Raw genomic sequence first — 20615 nt, forward strand, 5'->3', positions numbered from 1 at the left:
TATGTTAACTTTCATGAAAATTGTCACAAAAAATACTACTCTTCGTACAGAGATTACCGAAAAAAGAAGAATATAGAATTCATACTGGGCGCATCGAACCGAGTAAAATGACGTATCATACGTGCCAAAGCTGTTAAACCGAGTGCGAGTAACACGTCGAAAAGCGATCGAGAGGATTCGCGTGGGAAGAATCGGCACGCCTTTGCACGAAGACGAGGAACATTTCAATCGGCGTAAAACGGACGGCCGTCAGTCAATCGCGCATAATTGGAAGCGGATCCGAGCGGTCACGGCGCGGAAAGGTCGCCGGACAGTTTCGAAGCGGAGCGATTAATTACGGGATATCTCCACGCTTTCGATACGTCTAAACGATCAGCCTTTTACGGCTGGATCACCGATTGCTCGTACCTGTGTCGCATACGCGTCCAGTGCACACGCGAGCCGAGCCCCAGCCCGCGGGCAGATGGAAGGGATCCCGGGAACACGACCCACCTTTCCATTTTCTTTAAAGACACCGTTGCACGCTCCGCTCGCATGACCGAGCAAACCAGTTCTAAGCGTATGCACGGCCCTCTCGATTCGATCTTTTACTCGGACTGCTCCTATTGTGGGGTATACAAGACCGTTTGTGCTGAAGTTGATCGGTTTCTAGGGATTTTACATCATATTTAGCGAACGAGTAGGTCCTAGTATAAGTAGGTTCAACACCGATATATTTCTATTTATTTTGCAGAAATTACCAATCGTGTTGATACCAGATTGATATGTGATTAGATTGATATTTACCTAAACTTTACTAGCAGTATGTCAAAGTATATTTAAGGACGATCGAACAAAATCTTCATATCGTAAGTCCTAATATAAGTAGGTTCAACACCGATATATTTTTACTTATTTTCCAGAAATTCCTTGCTAACACAATCGTGTTGATACGAGATTGATATGTTGACACACCTAAGCTTTACTAGCAGTATGTCAAAGTATATTTAACGACGATCGAACAAGATCTTCACATCGTAGGTCCTAATATAAGTAGGTTGAATTGTCCAACACCGATATGTTTCTACTTATTTTGAACAATGTTCCAAACTGAACGTGTCTATATCCGATGTTCCGAAGTGAACCTCGTGTCTATCCGATGTTCCGAAGTGAACCTCGTGTCTATCTCGTGTCTGTCTACTCGATTGCTTGTTTCACGGGATGAGGGCTCGGTGTGGTACAATTTTTACGAACTAGGCTGAGGGAAACGGTTCCTGATTTCTATTGGATACACAAATTCGGGTGGAAATGAAAAACCGGGACGTATGCGGTGGGTCTGGGTCCCCAAAAAGTGAGGCAGCAAGTAATGAAACCGGCGATACCTCGACACGAATGGGAAACTGCATTCTACGATAGGAAACTGCAAACACTATTAAGGGTTCTTAGTACCACTATTAAGGGCTCTGCAGATGTGAATGATAATAAACTAAAAATATTGGACTCCTTGAGTGCTATTACTGCTAGGTGTCCTGCTAAGTGATTTGAACCTAAGTGTCCAAAGAGAAACTATTATTATATTAATTGAAATTTGGATCAAGGTTTAATTCTCCCTCTATGGTATTGTATTCTGAGACCTAGTCTCTACGAAAGCCATACATGGATTGATTAATCTCGAAGTTTAAGACACCTTGGATGTTATTGATGTTAGAGGAATTTATTGATTTAGACCTGTTCAAAGTGTTCGAAGAATATCTTTTGAGAGGAGTACTCATAAAAAGGACCAAATAGGGATTAATTGAGCACATTCTAAGTCTATAAGTGCTACTTTTGTCTTATCAAACTTGTGAACAAGTCATTATCAAAGTTTTATTACGTTGTCTATCAAACTATTATATTTACTATTATATTAACTATTATACACTTTTGTTGTATTTATTATCAAACTTTTATTATGTATGTTGTCAAACTTTTATTATATTATCGATTATCAAACTTGCGTCATGTCACCTAGTATCAAACTTCCATCGTGTTATATATTATCAAACTTCATGAAACTCTCCATCACCAAAATCCAGAATCTTGCACGAATGAATTTAGTATTGAAACATAATACTTTTTACCATAGATTAAGGATTACGTCTACGACGTAACGAGAACGGTTTTGAGCATCACACGGAGATTAGACAATGACGTCCATACAGTGGACTGCCGTGATATTGTGGTCTCATTACGGCGGGTTTCATCATGGCTTAAACGCAAACCATGAATTCAGGTCAGTCGTGCAATTCCGTGAGAATTGCAGGAGACAATACGGGCGTATGGGCTTTATTTCGTCGGCAAATTGGTCGATGCAGATGCAACGCCCGTGGTTAAACTCGCCCCGTAGGAAAAGGAGTTTACGAACGGGTTCGATTGCGAATTTCGTACTTATGCAATTGTACTGACAACGGTGCTCTAAGTTCTACTGTGGTGTCGGGAGAAGTGATTTTGAAACTTTCTCTTTTGCTCGATACGAATTTATTGAATATTTTTTCCTTGGGGAAAAGAAAATTGCGTATGTAAAGGAAATGCAAGAATATTCTATACAAATTTTAATTTAATTTATTACATCATGTTTGCTGTTAGTAAAATTATATTTTAGTATTGTATTTGCAAGTGTTATAATTACGGATTAAAATTAATCATTCTTTATAGGAGTTTTGATTAAAAAATGAAGTTTGTGTATTCTCATGTGACTAAATTAAAAATTATGTTGGTTGAAGGATAAAATGCTTTAAAATTCTTTAATCACTAAGGAGATCTTGAACTACAATTTTTAATATTTAATTGGGCAAATTTGAATTCAAGATTGAATTTTTATTTTTAATTTTCACCTATCAAATTTTAATAAAAAACTCAACTCTCATCTTAAACTTTGATGTATAAAATTTTAATAAAAAATTTAGCTCTTGTTCTGAACTTTAGCTTGTTCATTTTTTATAAAAAATTTAGCTTTAATTTCTAATCCTCTGTCAAGTTAACTTGTTAAGTTTTTATAAAAAATTTAGCTTTAATTTTTAATCCTTTGTTGAGTTATATTAAAAATTGTCTACAAATCATTAAAATTGATGTATCGTCGCATACATAATTATTCATTATTAAATTTCAGTATCCTAACATTTCAATCGACGACAAAATAACTTCCCAAATAGAATTCACCTCGGCATCCCAGAAATGCCTCGAAAATCCCAGAAATGATCACTACGGGCTGTGTATCTTCCTTTATATCGAAACGAAATAAAATGGTCTGACGTTCAACGTTTGCAGAAGTATTCCTCTCGATATGCTCCACGAAACAGACACAAAAGCAAATTCAGAACGTTCCAAACCATTCTTCGTTCTTATACCTCAGCATCTCTGCTCCTCTCGAGAATATGAAATATTTTTACATAAAATAAAATGAGTCATACGTTGTTATTTAGTTTCATAAAAGAACATTCAGTTTATACTTTGTTATTTCTAAAAAAACTTTTAGTAAAGATATACGTTAGAGAAATAGGCAAGTGATCTCATTTTCTTACTTTAAATGTAAAGAAATAAATTTTTAACAAATTCTTAGTTGTAATCAAGAATGAAACCATTTTTAACAATAACATTTATATTAAATTCAAACATATAAATTTTTAACAAATTCTTAGTTTTAATTAAGAATGAAACCCTTTTATCAATAACCTTTACATTAAATTCAAACAAATAAATTTTAGACAAATTCTTAGTTTTAATTAAGAATGAAACCCTTTTATCAATAACCTTTACATTAAATTCAAACAAATAAATTTTAGACAAATTCTTATTTTTAATCAACAATGTAACACTGTTGCCATCAACCTTTACATTAAATTCAAATGAATAAATTTTTATTTTTAATCAACAATGTATCCCTTTTGCCATCAATCTTACAACCGTTGCAATCTACAGTACAACCTTAGCCATCCAGTATGTAAGTTTTCAATGGAGGATCAATAAAAGTGAATTTTCAAGAAAAATAACAGTATATGACATTTTAGATATCATAACAATTTCTTAATTTATCAATTGTAAATTTTTGTTGTCGTTGGAACAAATAGAAACCAATTTTGGCTTTTACGAACGTCTAATGCAGTTGAATAAACATCGCAAATGTTTTTGGTACTGTTGCATTACTCTAGTGGGACTCAAAGAGCATAAAATGGCCGACATGTACTTCTTCCGTAACTTGTCTGGCGATTTTACATCAAACTTGAAAAGAATTTCACAAAATTTCAGATTTAACTATTTATAGATACACAAATTTAACCTTCAAATGTCTTTGGTACATTAAAGTACACAGTTGATAAATGACAATCATGTATTGACGTTACTGCGCAGATATTAATGCGCAGACGTTAATGCGCAGACGTTAATGCGTAGACACTAATGCGCAGACACTAATGCGCAGACACTAATGCGCAGACATTACAATCTCCCTACTAAAATAACACACACACACATTATATCAACTTATTTCCCTAAAAGAGCATTTAATTTAAACCTCGCTACTATCTACGAAAAACAGCTAAACTTTCACATGTAAGTATGCAAGTAATGTAAGTAGGCCACATCGAAATTAAATTGGTAAAAGCAGGTTGATCAGATTTCCTGATGGTCCGCGCTCCGGCTATGCGTTTGGCGCGTAATTCAAAATTAGAAACTGGAAAAACTGTAATCGTGACGATCTGCGTGAAATAGCGGCCTTAATTGAAAGCGCGTTTATAACAGGATCTCGTTAGCTCTTTAATCGCTTGCCAGGAACTCGATAACAACGTTTGTAAACTTTATAATTACCGCCTGAAAGAGTGCGTTGAAATCTGCACCGACAGTTTCTTATGAGTTTATGCAATTTTAAATGCGGACGGATGAAAAGTGTTTGGAAGATTTTCCTTGTTGAGTTTCTATCGCGTGCAGGTATTAATTGTGAGTTGAAAATTAATTGATGGTATGGTGTGTTGGTTAGAAATTATTTTTGGGATTTTAGTTGAGGGAGAAGGTTTTTGAGGTTGGAAAATTTATAGTTTGATGTTTGTTTATTTTTATATTTTTACACATTTCTTTTCCATATTTCTATTTTTCTATATTTCTACGTTTCTGAATTACTATATTAGCACATTTGCAAATTTATAATTTCTACATTTCTAAATTGCTAAATTTTTATATTATTATATTTGCAGTCTTATAACCTTTGTATTTCTATATTATCACTGTTCAAAATTTACAATTTCTGTGTTTCTATATTTCTGTTTATTTTTAAATTATTATACTACCACATTTGCAAATTTATAATTTCCATATTTCAATTTTTCTAAATTACTATATTACCAAATTTGCAAATTTAAAATCCTATATCTTTAAATCAGTAAATTTTTATATTATCATATTTGCAAATTTATAATTTTCATGTTTCTATACTTCTACATTTCTAAATTACTATAAAACCAAACTTGCAAATGTAAGCTATAAATTATTGCATTAAAAGTTTTTGAATTTCAAAACTTGAAACCACAAAATATCCAAATTGGACCACTACCAAAAATTATAAAAAATTCTACATAATAATTTTAATTTCCAGTAAAACAGCAAGTATATTAAATTCTAACATACTTTTTTAACACAAAGTCTATGTTTATTATTTTTTCTTGTAACATGGTGAATATTTAATAGTTCGATACGAAGGTTAATACTTGAACAAACCACAAAAACCGAGGGCTAATGTAGGTAGCGGTTTCTAAACTTTCTCCGGTCGAAGCCAGATTAGAAAAAGAATTGCGTTTTCTCTTTCAAAGTGTTGGCACTTGTTCAACTAAAAACAGCGCTGAGGAATCTGTTTTTTAATCATGGTGAAATACTTCCGCATATCATCTATCCTTAAACAAATATATATAAAAAGGACAAAATGAAACAGAATAATAAACATCATTTCCTTAATAAATTTATTGGTTCCTAAATAAATTTTGTTTACTATTTCATTGAAAAGGGAGAAGACTTCAAAAGTAAATTGCTTCCACTTAAAAATTCACGTCAAAAGAAAAGTTTAAAATTCATTTAAAAAGACTTAGACTTCTTTTTAACGAAAAGAAAAAATTGAGGTTATGAAAAGATCGGTAAACATCAAGTTAATTATTTCATCCCCTTAGAGTGCGTTCAAAGGCTACAGTACTAAGCTATTAAAGAGAAAAGAAAACTTAGAAAAAATGTCTCGTAAAATTAAATATGCAAAGAATGTGTTTTCAAGAACGTCGTCGAACTAATCAACCTTGCATTGGTTTCAATTCGAAATAAAAAGCAATCAGGATATTCGGTTCGTAAAAGAGGATTATAATAATGAAGCATATAAAATGTCGCGATATAAAAAGGGGAATATTTAATATCGGTGGATTGGGGTCGTTAAAGTATCGCAAAAGGAAAGACAGGGTTCGATGATTGAAATATGATCGAGAAGCTGATTATTCAAATTGATACATGTTTAAATGCATATATTTTGAGATGTTTATATTCTCAACTTACGTTTCCAAATCTCTATGTCCTCAAATTCCTACTAGTTTAATTTTGAAATAATTTTATAATAGTGATAATAAACATAGTGAAACAGACAATAGTAGAAATGATTAGAGGAGAGATAATAACCTCAACAGAGCACATTTAACATTTTAGTTAATAAGTTTCGAAGTTGCTGTTTGCAAACAATAAAATTACCCTCGAGTTCCAGGGATTATATTCTGACGTTTCAAATTCACTTCATTTCCAAATTCCTACTAGTTTAAATCCCTACATCTCAAATTCGCTTCATCTCCAAATCCCTACTAGTTCAAATAGCTACATCCCCAGTTCACTACATTTCCAAATCCCTACTAGTTAAAATCGCTACATCTCCAAATCTCTATGTTTGCAAACCCCTACATCACCAAATTCCTACTAGTTCAAATCGCTACTGGTTTAAATTTCTACATCTCAAATTCGCTTCAACTCCAAATCCCTACTAGTTCAAATCTCTACTAGCTTAAAACCTTACATCCCCAATTTGCTACATCTCCAAATCATTACTACTTTAAATCACCACATTTCCAAATCTCTACATCTCCAAATCCCTACATCTCCGAATCCCTACATCCCCAAATCCTTACACTCTGGAATCTCTACATTTCCAAATACCTACATTCCCCTATCTCTACGTTGCCAAATCCCTGGATTCCCAAATCCCCACTAATTCAATCTCCAATTTGCTACATTTCCAAATCCCTACGTTTCCAAATCTCTACATCTCCAAATCCCCACGTTTCCAAATCTCTACATCTCCAAATCTCTACATCTTCGAATCCCTACATCTCCAAATCTCTACACATCTCCAATTCGTTACATTCCCAAATCCCTACATCCCCAAATCTCTACACTCTGAGATCCCAATATCCCCAGATCTCGACATCTTGAGATCCCTACATCCCCAGATCTCTATAGCTTGAGATCCCTACATCCCCAGATCTCTACACCTTGAGATCCCTATATCCCCAAATCTCTACAGCTTGAGATCCCTACATCCCCAGATCTCTACACCTTGAGATCCCTACATCCCCAAATCTCTACAGATTGAGATCCCTACATCCCCAAATCTCTACAACTTGAGATCCCTACATCCCAAGATCTCTACAGCTTGAGATCCCTACATCCTCAAATCTCTACAGTTTGAGATCCCTACATCCCCAAATCTCTACAGCTTGAGATCCCTACATCCCCAAATCTCTACAGCTTGAGATCCCTACATCCCCAGATCTCGACACCTTGAGATCCCTACATGCCCAGATCTCTACACCTTGAGATCCCTACATCCCTAGATCTCTACACCTTGAGATCCCTATATCCCCAAATCCCTACAGCTTGAGATCCCTACATCCCCAAATCTCTACACCTTGAGATCCCTACATCCTCAGATCTCTACACCTTGAGATCTCTACATCTCTCAATCCCTACATTTTGAAGTCTCTACACTCCCAATCGCTACATTTTGAAGTCTCTACACTCCCAATCCCTACATTTTGAAGTCTCTACACTCCCAAATCCCCAAATCCTCAATTCACTAACCCCCCAAATCCCCAAATCAGCAAATCCTCAATTCACTAACCCCCCAAATCCCCAAATCAGCAAATCCTCAAATCCCCACCCTCCCCAACTTCCCAAATCCCCAACTCCTTAGTTTTCCACCTCCCAAATCCTCAATCTCCCCATCTCCACCGTTCCAAACTCCACAATTCTCAAAAATCCCTATACAACAAAATACCTCCCTTCCTCCCTATCCTTTTTTCATTCCCACCTTACCCTGGTTCCCAGATCGCTCCCTCACGAATCTTCGAATGCCCATGACGTCGATACTTCCGGAATTTAAAACAGAGCCCCTGCCGGTTGCTGATCGTTCTTCTCACGGGGTTAAGCGATTCGCAGGAATTTTATGACTGGAAATTCCTACGGTTCCGAGTTTCCCGTCAGAACTTACGTGGCGCAGCATTCGCACGTGCAGAAACACGAGGACGGGCAGATGCTCCGCGCGCAGCGTCGAGTAATTATCTCTGTCTGTGCTATCGTCGATTAGAAAGGATTAAAAGGTGCTCGTGCCCGAGGATAACGACCGGGAAAGGAGTTCCTAAGGAACTGACATTCCTATCTGGCTTAAGGGGTACCGAGTTACATCGATAATGCCAGAAACATAGCGCGAACAATACGTATTAATGCGACGAACGGAATGGGAACGGTTACCTTTCATTTAAGTGGTGCTACTGTTTAATGCAGTGCGGTATTTAGACTTTTAGGGCCCGGGGCTATTGGAATATATGGCGATACGGGAATTTGGAGAATTTGGTGTTTGGAAGTGGATGCATATGGGAGGTGGAGAATTTGGGTTTGTAGAAGTTTGGGGATGTGGAGATTTATTGATATTGAAATTGTAGAGATGGTGGAATATAGGATTATGAAGGTTTGTGGATGTGGGAATTTAGGGATATTGAAATCTGAGAAATATTGAGATATGGGGACTTTGGGACCTAGGAATTTTGCGATCTAGGAATATTGGGATTGAGTGTGAGGCTTTTTGAATATGGAAATTTATTGATATGGTAATCTAGGGATATCATAATCAAGAAATATTAGAATCTAGGGATTTCGGTATCGAGGTAAGTTAGTATCTTGAAGATTAGAAATCTGAGTTTTAGGAAATTTAATTTAAGAATCTAAAGATCTGATTTCTAGTAAAAATACTGATTGTGAAATACTAAAATTTCCAAATTCTCTGAATATTAAATTCGTCAGTTCACATATTGCAAACTTAAAATTTTCAATATCCAAATTCGACAGTTCCTCAAATTTCCCAAATATCCCAAATTCTCCAGCTTCTCAAATTACCGAATACTCAAGTTCACCAAGATCCTAAATTCTCCAAAATCCCAAATTCCTAAAATTCCCCAAAATCCAAAATTCCTCAAAGTCGCAAATTCCCCAAATTCCGAAATTCTCCAAAATCCCAAATTCCCAAAATTCCAATATTCCAAAATCCCAAATTCCCCAAATTTCGAATTCCCTAAAATTCCAAATTTCCCAAAATCCCAAATTCCCCAAATTCCAAATTCCCAAAAAGCCAAATTCCCCAAATCCCAAATTCCCCAAATCCCAAATTCCCCAAATTCCAAATTCGCAAAAACCCCAAATTTCCCAAAATCCCAAATTCCCAAATTTCTCAAAAACCCAAAATTCCCCAAAACCCCGAATTCCCGAAACCCCAAATTCCCCCAAAACCCCAAATTTCTCAAAATTTCAAATTCTCAAAACCCCAAATTCCCCAAAAACCCCAAATTTCCCAAAATCCCAAATTCTCAAAAACCCAAAATTCCCCAAAACCCCGAATTCCCAAAACTCCAAATTCCCCAAAAACCCCAAATTCCCCAAAACCCCAAATTCCCCCAAAACCCCAAATTCCCAAATCTCCAAATTTCCCAAAATCTCAAATTCTAAAAACCCCAAATTCCCAAAAACCCCAAATTTCCCAAAATCCCAAATTCCCAAAAATCCCAAATTTCTCAAAAACCCCAAATTCCCAAAGTTCCCCAATTTCATACACATAACAACATAATTACATTATTACATTCCACCCACAAACATAATTACATCATCTACTCAAAGACGTGTATCGAGCCAACTTCCTGTTTCATGTCAGTGCACACACATATGCTCAAGCAAAATATTTGCATTCACACACATATGAATTCACACACATGTATGTACCGTTTCATCTAAAGATGTGTGGTTACAGCGTTGATAAAATTGCGAGTAGTCGTCAAAGTTAACCCAGTTCCGTCCCTGATTATGTCCGATGTATTGGATTTTGATAGGGCATACCGTTATTAAATGATAATTTAATCTTCTCCTATTTGATACTGGCCTTCCTCTGTCGACACAAGCTGTTGTATCGATATTCGAAGCACGGAGAAAATCGAATCACCGATCAACCCTTAATTTTAGTTCGCCTTTACAGAACGTACTTATCGTGCTCTCTCATTGAAATTGTCGCGAAAGAAGTTATAATGCCACATCTTTTATCTTGGATGGATAAATACGGCTTTGAGATGAAAATGATTGCTGCACAAATTTCTTGATGCATGTAAATCAAATTTTATTCTTGAAAACAGTCTCGAGTTTTATATTTTTTTAACTCAAACATTGTTTGTATGAGTACCTTATTTATTTCGATAAAAAATAATGCACTAAGAGTGTAATTGTTTGTGTGCACCATGTTATAGGCCGCCATTTTGTGTCCTCTGACTTGAATCTTGAGGGACTCGCGACACCGTAAATTTGCTGTACAAATTTTTGCAACGATCCGATTTCGAATTCTCTGCAATTTTCAACAACACGAAATTTCGTTTAAAATTCTAGGAATTTCGTGTGTTCCAAACAAGTTGGCTTGTAAAAGTCCCCGTTTCTCTCCCTCGTTCTCCGTTTCTGTCAGCAAGAATTTAAATTATGGTAATGCATGCCTGACCCTTTGGGGCGCTCGTGGTTCAACTGAAAAGTGAACATTGGAGAACGAAGTTCTCGGATATAATCGTTAGAAAGCACTAAATGGACGCAACAGACACGATAATTCATGGAGCAGGGATAATAAACGAGGAATGGAAGTAGAAACGAATTTGTGTTCTTAATCTCGGTGAAAGTTTCAGAAAGATACACGGGAATACATGCTGACTTCGACTCTAATGACTCTCTTAGAAATAACGTTAGTAGACTAGCGTTGCCTCGTGCGAATTCGTGCATTTCAAATTTCGAGTACCTACTATTAACACAAAATCTCTAAAATCCCTAAAATTCCCCAAAATCCTCAGAGTCCTCTGAATCTCAAAAATTTCAAATATTTTCCGAATCCCCAAAATTCTGAAAATCCTCAAAATCCCCAATAATCCTAAAATCCCAAAAATTCCCAATATCCTCCTAGTCCTCAGAATGTCAAAAATTCCCAGAATTCCTAATATACCTATGATCCCTAAAATTTCTAAAATCCCCAAAATCTCAGAATCTCAAAAATTTTCAAAAATTTTCAGAATCCCCAAAATCCTAAAAATTCTGAAAATCCCCCAAATCCCCAATAGTCCTAAAATCATAAAAAATCCCAAAACCCTCCGAATCCTCAGAATCTCAAAAATTTCCAAAATTTTCGGAATCCTCAAAATCCCCAAAATTCTGAAAGTCCCCAAAATCCCCAATAGTCCTAAAATACCAATAATTCCCAAAAACCTCAGAGTTCTCAGAATATCAAAAATTCCCAAAATCCCCAATAGTCGTAAAATCCCTAAAATCCCTAAAATCCTCCAAGTCCTCAGAATGTTAAAAATTCTCAAAATTCCCAGAATTCCCAATATCCCTATGATCCCTAAAATTTCTAAAATCCCTAAAATCATCAAAATTTCAGAGTCCTCAGAATCTCAAAAATTTCAAAAATTTTCAGAATCCACAAAATCCCCAATAGTCCTAAAAAATCCCCAAAATTCCCCAAATCCTTCGAGTCCTCAGAATCTCAAAAATTCCCAAAATCCCCAAAATCCCCAACAGTCCTAAAATTCCCAAAATTTCCAAAATCCTCCAAGTCCTTAAAATCTCCAAAATTCCAAAAATTTTCAGAATTCCCAAAATCCCCAAAATCTCCAATAATCCTAAAATCCCCAAAAGTCCCAAAATCCTCCAAGTCCTCAAAATCTCCAAAATTCCCAAAATTTCCCAAATTTCCAGAATTCCGGAAATCTTCAAAATCCCCCCAAAAAACTAAAAGAACGTTAATCATGAAGTGCAACGTTTACATAATGAAATTTGTTGCGAAGTATTTAACGAGGGGGTTCTTCAAGCCGGATGGCAGGGATCTTTTTTGTCCGTCGTGTTGCGGTATCGCGAAGCATTGCGGTTCGCGGTTGGACGGCCATTGCATCCAACGAAAGAGTCACAGACGGATTTGGTTTCTGTCTTACGACCTGTCTTTTCTTCTCCCCGCCGCCACGTGGTTTCCTTCTTTTCCTTCCTTTTGTCTGTGTTCGCACGGTAATGGGGTTGAAGCAACGGCAAAATGCACGTTGCCTGTGTGTACCGTTTCTTAACTACAACCTTCTCGAAACTCAAGCCAGCCGGCTCTCACGATTCTTCCACGATGAGCTACCTTTCGGTTCGATGGACCGTGTCATTTCGATGGTCGACATTCAAATCACTGGTATTTCGGGTATTCGATATGTTTATACCTCTTTTTTCTTGAGGTTGGTGGTGTCGAATCGTGAGGTGGCAAGTGAGGTTGACGTGGTTAGAGTTAAGGTACAATTAGTCAGACGTCTTTTCAAATTTTTAATAGGTATTTTATGTATTTTAGTATTTAAATTTTCAAAGTTTTAAGACACTAATTTCTACGCTTTTAAATATCTAAATTTTCTGATTTTCAAGAATCGAATTTCTATGCTTTTATATATCTAAATTTTCCGATTTTCAAGAGTCGAATTTCTATGCTTTAATATATCTAAATTTTCCGATTTTCAAGAGTCGAATTTCTATGCTTTAATATATCTAAATTTTCCGATTTTCAAGAGTCGAATTTCTATGCTTCTAAATATCTAAATTTTCCGATTTTCAAGAGTCAAATTTCTACACTTTTAAATATCTAAATTTTCCGATTTTCAAGTGTCTAATTTCTATACTTCAAAATATCTGAATTTTCCGATTTTCAGGAGTCAAATTTCTACACTTTTAAATATCTAAATTTTCCGATTTTCAAGAGTCAAATTTCTACACTTTTAAATATCTAAATTTTCCGATTTTCAAGAGTCAAATTTCTACACTTCAAAATAGCTAAATTTTCCGATTTTCAAGAGTCAAATTTCTACACTTTTAAATATCTAAATTTTCCGATTTTCAAGAGTCAAATTTGGACACTTCTAAATATCTAACTTTTCCGATTTTCAAGAGTCAAATCTTTACACTTCCAAATATCTCAATTTTTCAATTCAAATTTTCAAATTTCCATAAACACAAGTTTCTACCCTTCTAAATATCCAAATTTCCAATTTCCATAAACCCTTTCACTTTTCTAAGCATCCAACTTTTCAAATTTCCATAAACACAAATTTCTACCCTTCTAAATATCCAAATTTCCAATTTCCATAAACCCTTCCACTTTTCTAAATATCCAACTTCTCCAATTTTTATATGTCTTCAAATTTCTACATTTCTACATTTCTGAATACGTAAACATTCAAACTCCAACTTCAAAATTTCTAAAAAAATTTTTATTGTAGAATTTTAAAATTATTCTTTGTTTTATTTCTTTGTAGATATCGTGGAAATTGATGTACAGTTGGAGTTGGTAGTGGAGACGGTTCTTTTATTCAAGGAAGAGTCTCAAGTGCCCCATTTAGGATCCCGTTAACCGGTGTCTGGAGCGTACGTGTCCTGGCACTTGCCATGATTTTGAATTCGCACAATTATGCGTGGGGAGAATGTACATTCGGATGCAACGTAGGTTTCATTTAGATAAGAATGGATAGACATCTTGAGAATTCTTTAATTCACGAATTTCGAAATTTGAGAAGATAGGATTCTGGAGTTTTTAAGCTGGTAAATTGCTAAATTTCTAAATTAGTAGATTGTTGAATTTGTAAAGTTCTAAATTACTAGATTGCAAAATTCTGAACTTGCAAATTTTTAAATTCTTAAAATTTAAATTTGCAAGTTTTAAAATTCTTAAAGTTTTAAACTAATAGTCTGCAAAGTTCCTTTTCTAACGTAGTAGATTGCTGAATTACTATATTTCTGAACAACTAGGTTGTAACATTCGCAATTTTATTCGTTACTAGATTTCCAGATAACACCAAATCACCTAAATCTTGTACACATCTCAAACCTCTCAAAGTTTAAGAATCCCTTAAATTCGACAAATCTCCCAATTTTTTATATCTCAAAACCTTAATTTCAGTTAAAAATCCCTCAAACATATCTCAAATCCATCACTTCTAAATTCCTAAATACGCCAAATTCAATTCGAAATCCTCCACAGCTCAAATCTCCACAACTTCAAATCCCAAATTCCAAACTACCAAACCTTCAGATCCCAAATCCTCAAATTTTCGAACTTCTGAATCCTCAAATCCTCAAATCTCTAAATTCGTTGATCTCGAAATTCTCCAAATATCCCAATCCCCAAATCCTTCAAGCATAAATTCCAGAATCCCAAATTTCACAATCCCTATTTACAATTAACAACATGAAAAACATCTGGTATTTACATCATCACAATTAAAATTCAGAAACATTTAACCGCATTTCACAATTCCAGTTTCCTCTGGCTCATCTTCCATTTGCGTACAAAGTAATCCATAGACGCAAGGAAAACAGGTAGACAGCTGCATTTCACCGTGATCTTCCATTCGAAGTAGGTGTCGTTGCAATAAAGTTTTCCCGTTGCCGTCCGTAATTATATCCAAGGATTCATAACCGAGCTGCAGGATCGCCGTTCGTTCGAGAATTTCGCGGAAACACGATCCTGCCAGGGCGGTTTGTATTTCTGAAACACTCTATTTGCGCGTATTTACACCTACCTCGGCGGATATATTCTTGTTGAATGTGCGACCGTTTATGGTTGCGCATTGGCATACACACAGGAACCGCCGAGCGGATGAGGCATAAGATGGCGACGCAGGCAACGCGTTACTTATTTTGATGAGAGTCTACGATTTCCGCGAGATATACGGTGTAACGGCCATCCGCCTCGTTGCGCTGGATTTACTCCTTCATTATGACCGACACGTCTTTGTTGCGCTGAGAACGAGGATGCTTACGAGAGGGAAGTACGCTTGGACTTTTGACGGTTTGAGGTTAGAGAATTTATGGGTTCGAGAGCTTAGGGATTTGGGGGTTTGAGGATTTGGGAGTTGCGGATTTTGGGTTGTGAAATTTTGGATGGCGGAATTTGTGAGTGAGGAATTTGGGAATTGGGGGATTGGAGATTGGGGGATTTGGTTATGGGGGGATTGGGGGATAGGGGGATTAGGGGATTTGGGGATTGGGAGATTGGGAGATTTGGGATTTGGGAGATTTGGGATTTGGGACATGTGGGATTTGGGACATGTGGGATTTGGGACATGTGGGATTTGGGACATGTGGGATTTGGGACATGTGGGATTTGGGACATGTGGGATTTGGGATATGTGGAATTTGGGATATGTGGAATTTGGCACAGGTGGGATTTGGGATATGTGGGATTTGGAATATGTGGAATTTGGGACATGTGGGATTTGGGACATGTGGGATTTGGGATATGTGGAATTTGGCACATGTGGGATTTGGGATATGTGGAATTTGGCACATGTGGGATTTGGGACATGTGGGATTTAGCACATATGGGATTTGGGGGATTTGGGAGATTTGGGATTTGGGAGATTTGGGATTTGGGAGATTTGGGATTTGGGAGATTTGGGATTTGGGAGATTTGGGATTTGGGAGATTTGGGATTTGGGAGATTTGGGATTTGGGAGATTTGGGATTTGGGAGATTTGGGATTTGGGGATTGGGACATTTGAGGATTGGGACATTTGGAGAATCTGGGGACCTACAGATTTGGAAATTTGTGATATATGGATTTAGGATTATGAAATTTGAGATTCTGGAATTTGTGATTGCAGGATTTGGGGATTGAGAGATTTGGAGAATTTGGGTATTTGAGGATTGGGACATTTGGAGAATCTGGGGACCTAGAGATTTGGAGATTTGGAATATGTGTATATAGGATTATGAAATTTGTAATTCTGGAATTTATGATTAAAGGATTTGGGGATTGGGACATTTAGAGAATTTGGGGACCCAGAGAATTGCAAATGTGTTCTTTTTTAACCCTTTGGGTACATTTGACAAGCGAGACTCTGTTTACTTGGGCGAAGTTACGGTGGACGAGTCTGACTCGTCATTAGACTTTAAGCTGGTTCTTGTTCTATATAAATATTTCTATTTTCTTCATTTATATATTTATTTATATTGTAACAAGAACCAACTCGTAACTAAAATGCTGTTGTAAAAATATATTTATATCACCAATACAAGTATATTCCAAATAAAATGTATTACTTTTACATATTAACACTAGAACTACCGACATTAAATGCTCGTTTATCGAAAAATGAAAAATAAAATGGAAAGGTTAATAAATAAATACTAAAGCATCAGGTAACATATAGAATTAGTTTTTCTCTCAACAAAACATGACAGACATTTCCATAAAATCACGACAATAAAATTTTGTAATATAAAATGAGAAATCTGAAACCAGTCATTTTGACTGGTTGGTAGTTCTAGTGTTAATCCATATAGCGACAAATTAAATCCGTCCCGTGGGCATAAAAATATTCAAATAATTCAGTACTCAAAGTGTTAATTGTATGTGGATGAAACAGATGGGAGGCCTCAAATAAGATTCGCCTAATTTTCAAAGACTCCCTTAATTGTCACATTCTGCAGCAGTTATATTTTGCAATAGACTGTACATCCCTCGATAAATGAGGCTGACTTGAAGTCCGAATTTTTCCAAAGAGCCGGTCGATTAGCCCCGATGTAATCGTAGCCCTGTATACCTGCAGCTTGATAAGCGTTTCCTGTTCCCCGAGCCGGATTAGCACATCAATGTAATACAATATGACAAGGATGCTTCTTTACGTGTTCTTAAGCGCAGGACCCGTGTCGTTTCTCCTGTTCCCCTGATAATACTTAGCCAGGTTACGGACCCGGCTCGTTCGTTAGCGCACGGGATGCAACGGCGAAGAACGTTGCTTATGTAAATAAATGTAACCCGAGACGTCGTTAATAAAAATCGCGAGTAATTTATTACGTGCCGAACGACCTGTAGCGATACCGTTTACGTGTAAACGATGCTGGGCGTGGTGCGAATTCTAGCGGTTCTAATCTCGAGTCCGAAGCGAATTTCAGATTCAGTGATGGTTCAACGGTTCGAGGAGGATGAGATGGGATTCTTTTGGTTTGGGAATATGGCGAGTTTTAAGGGTTTATGATGTTTACTGGGCTTGAATTTTTAAGATTTTGAAAATTAAGGAATGTTTCGAGATTTTGAGATTTTGGAAGTTTAAGTGAAATTCTGAAATTTAGAAGTTTAATAGTTTGGATAGTTTCTCAAATGCATATTTTTCTGTCCAATGTTTCAAATCATGGAGTTGCGAAATTTTCAAGTTTCTTAACACTCAACTATTTAAATTTGTAAACAACCCAAATTTCTAAAATTGCAAATTTTTAAACTGCCAAACACTCAGCTACCTAAACTTTCAAACCTCTAAATTTTTAAAATTGCAAATTTCCAAATTTCTGAACACTCAGCTAATTAAATTTTCCAACCCCTAAATTTTTAATTTCTAAATTTCCTATTTTCCAAATTTTCAAAAACTCAGCTATCTAAATTTTCAAACCAGTAAATTCCTAAATTTATTTTTCACTTAAATGTCTTTCAAATTAATACAAATTTCACTTGGCTCCATATCTACATACATAGTTTCATTCGACTAAACATTTACTTACATATTTATAAAATTACATATAACTACCTGCAAAAACTGTCGATGAATCACTGTGGCACTGAAACTTACCTGAAACAAATAAAAAACAGAAGTTAGAAAAAAATAAACATTACTATACATTTTATTAAACGTGAATTAAAATTAAATCTTTGAAAAGTATAAATTTTGCATTTATCAAGACAAAGTTACACAGTCACCGTAGCTCCGTTTAAAGTCGTGAATGTAACCATTACGAACCGGGATAAACGAATAACCAGAGCAGTGGTAAATCATACCTTTTGCGCCGGAAATGTGATATCGATACCGTTATCCTGTCAGCTTGAACACGCCATTGTACTAGTACTGTGACCCAAAATCGTCAGAAGTCACGAAGTTAAAAACTGATAACGGAGAACAGACGGCAATAAAAAATAATAGATACCTAAACCGGGATTGTGAGAAAAAAATTAAACTTTGAATAAAATTGAAATGAAAGGAGCAAAATGAGGCGAGGTACTTCATGGTTTTTGTTGAATATTTTTATATTTTGAGACAGGGAATTATTTGTCTTACGAAGTTTATTTAAAATTGTGAGATTTGTAAGGACATGTTTTTAAATGACAAGAAAGTATTTCTTGAGGTGTATACTTAAATAACAAATTTTAATATTAATTAATATTAATATTTATTTAATATTAAATATATATAATATTTATTTAATATTAATATTACTATTAATACTTTTTATATTAATATTAATATTACAATTATTATTTTCATTGAAATTATTGTTACAGTTAAAACAATAACAATATGTTTTTTAAGAGTAATAAATTATAATACAAACATTTCAGTTCGAATTCAAACTTTTATTTGTCATAAAATTAAATTTCACTAATTTACAGATGATTATATATTTTAAAAACTGAAAAAAATAGTTATAACAAATATAATCAATAGTATTCATCATTTATCATAATTTATTTATCAATCACTATACTATAATACAGTACATGTATACTCTAAATTACATTTATTTTCATAATAATTCAAATCTTCAATTACATAAATAAATGTTTATAACAAATGTTTATAAATGTTTATAAATGTATATATTAATTTTCAAATAATTCTATTATTATAAGAAATGTTTAAATATCTTCCGCTATGAAAAAGTCGTTTAAAAATCGCGCGCCGGAAGATCAATACATCCGATGGCAGCGCCAGATCGTATCCGTTTATTCACCCGTATCAACAGCTACTGCGTTTATAATCGTTTCGCAATACACGTGATTTATACGCGTGCACAGTGCGTGTGTGCTATCAACGTTAAGTTATGATAACGTAAATAGTGTCTGAACAGACATATCTCCAACAGAACAAGTGAAACGGAGAATTGCGAAACGTAAAAATAACACGCTACCGTCGTGCGTGCCTCTTAGACATCGAGTGCTCTGCGCATGCGCCGAAAAGTGAGTAACAGTGCTACCAATGTTGAATTAATGAAACAGGCGCGATATTTGAAATGTAATTAAGGAGAAACTTTTATTGAGAGTTTTTATGTGTTATTGATGAAGGTTTATTTATTTATTTTTATTTATTTCATTTTTGTGGATTTATTGAGTTGAGGGTTATTAAGTTTTTATATTTCAGTTTAATTCTATTTTTAATATTAGGGATTACTATGACTGGTATTGATACTCTGTTTCTTTCGTTGGAAATTAAAATTGAAAATGAGGGATGGAAATTTGGGAGGTTAGAAATTTGAAAAGTAGATATTTTTATAATTTCAAATTTCCAAATGAGCAAATTTTAAATTTTCCAAACCTCCCAAATTTTCCAAATTACCAAGTTTTCCATATTTTCCAAATTTTCCAAGTTTTTCCAGTTTTCCAAATTACCAAATTACAAATTTACCAAATTTCCAAATTACCAAATTTCAAATTTTTTAAATTATTTTAAAATTTTACAAATTTACAAAATACCAAATTACCACATTTTTAATTTCCAAATCCCAAATTTCAAAATTCAAAGTTTCAATATTTCCACTTTCACACCTTCCCAAATTCTTACCTTAAAAATTAGCAAATTTTGTAACATCTCAATTAAAAAATTTGAAATTATACTACACCTAAATTTCCATCTCCCAAATTTTTGAACTTCCAAATTCCCTATTCCAACTTCACATACCTCAAAACCTCAAAAGTTATTCCACCTAATTATCTCAGCTATCAGATTCGAAATACCTCGTTCCCATACCTTACAAAGATAATAACTTAATTATCAGCGATTATATTTCGCAAACGACTTATCGAACATGAACCCGTATCCACACAATTACAGGTTAACGTTAAAACGTTGAAGGAGTAACGGTACAGGGTCGATACCTTTCAAAAGTATTATGAAAAATATTACGTCTCGATTGACTAACTCGTTGACAGCGAAAGCAACGGAATCAGTCACCGAATAAACACTCGTGCAAGCACAATCAATTACAATTCATCGTACTTTCACGGTCCGTGAGCGCGA

The 20615-nt window shown here is 35.0% G+C and overlaps 2 protein-coding genes across 5 annotated transcripts in view; one reads left to right on the top strand and one right to left on the bottom strand.

Moving 5' to 3' along the window:
• Window positions 1–20615, top strand: part of LOC100878189 (uncharacterized protein C15orf61 homolog) — a 169618-nt gene that overhangs the window by 144945 nt on the left and 4058 nt on the right. Inside the window, exon 1 of one of the 3 annotated variants that reach the window (XM_012287218.2) lies at window positions 14938–15087. The exons of 1 other annotated variant lie outside the window; for it this stretch is intronic. The gene's annotated coding sequence lies outside the window, so the exon portion shown is untranslated. Of the gene's footprint in view, window positions 1–14937; window positions 15088–19230; window positions 19559–20615 lie in introns of those variants that run through there. One more of the 3 variants, XM_003704126.3, reaches the window with a different exon arrangement.
• The window catches only part of Cad99C (cadherin 99C), a 224992-nt gene that overhangs the window by 142440 nt on the left and 61937 nt on the right, over window positions 1–20615 (bottom strand). The gene's annotated exons all lie outside the window — the stretch shown is intronic.

This window comes from Megachile rotundata, chromosome 13, assembly GCF_050947335.1.
Source record: "Megachile rotundata isolate GNS110a chromosome 13, iyMegRotu1, whole genome shotgun sequence".
In the NCBI taxonomy this organism is placed as follows: Eukaryota; Metazoa; Arthropoda; class Insecta; order Hymenoptera; family Megachilidae; genus Megachile; species Megachile rotundata.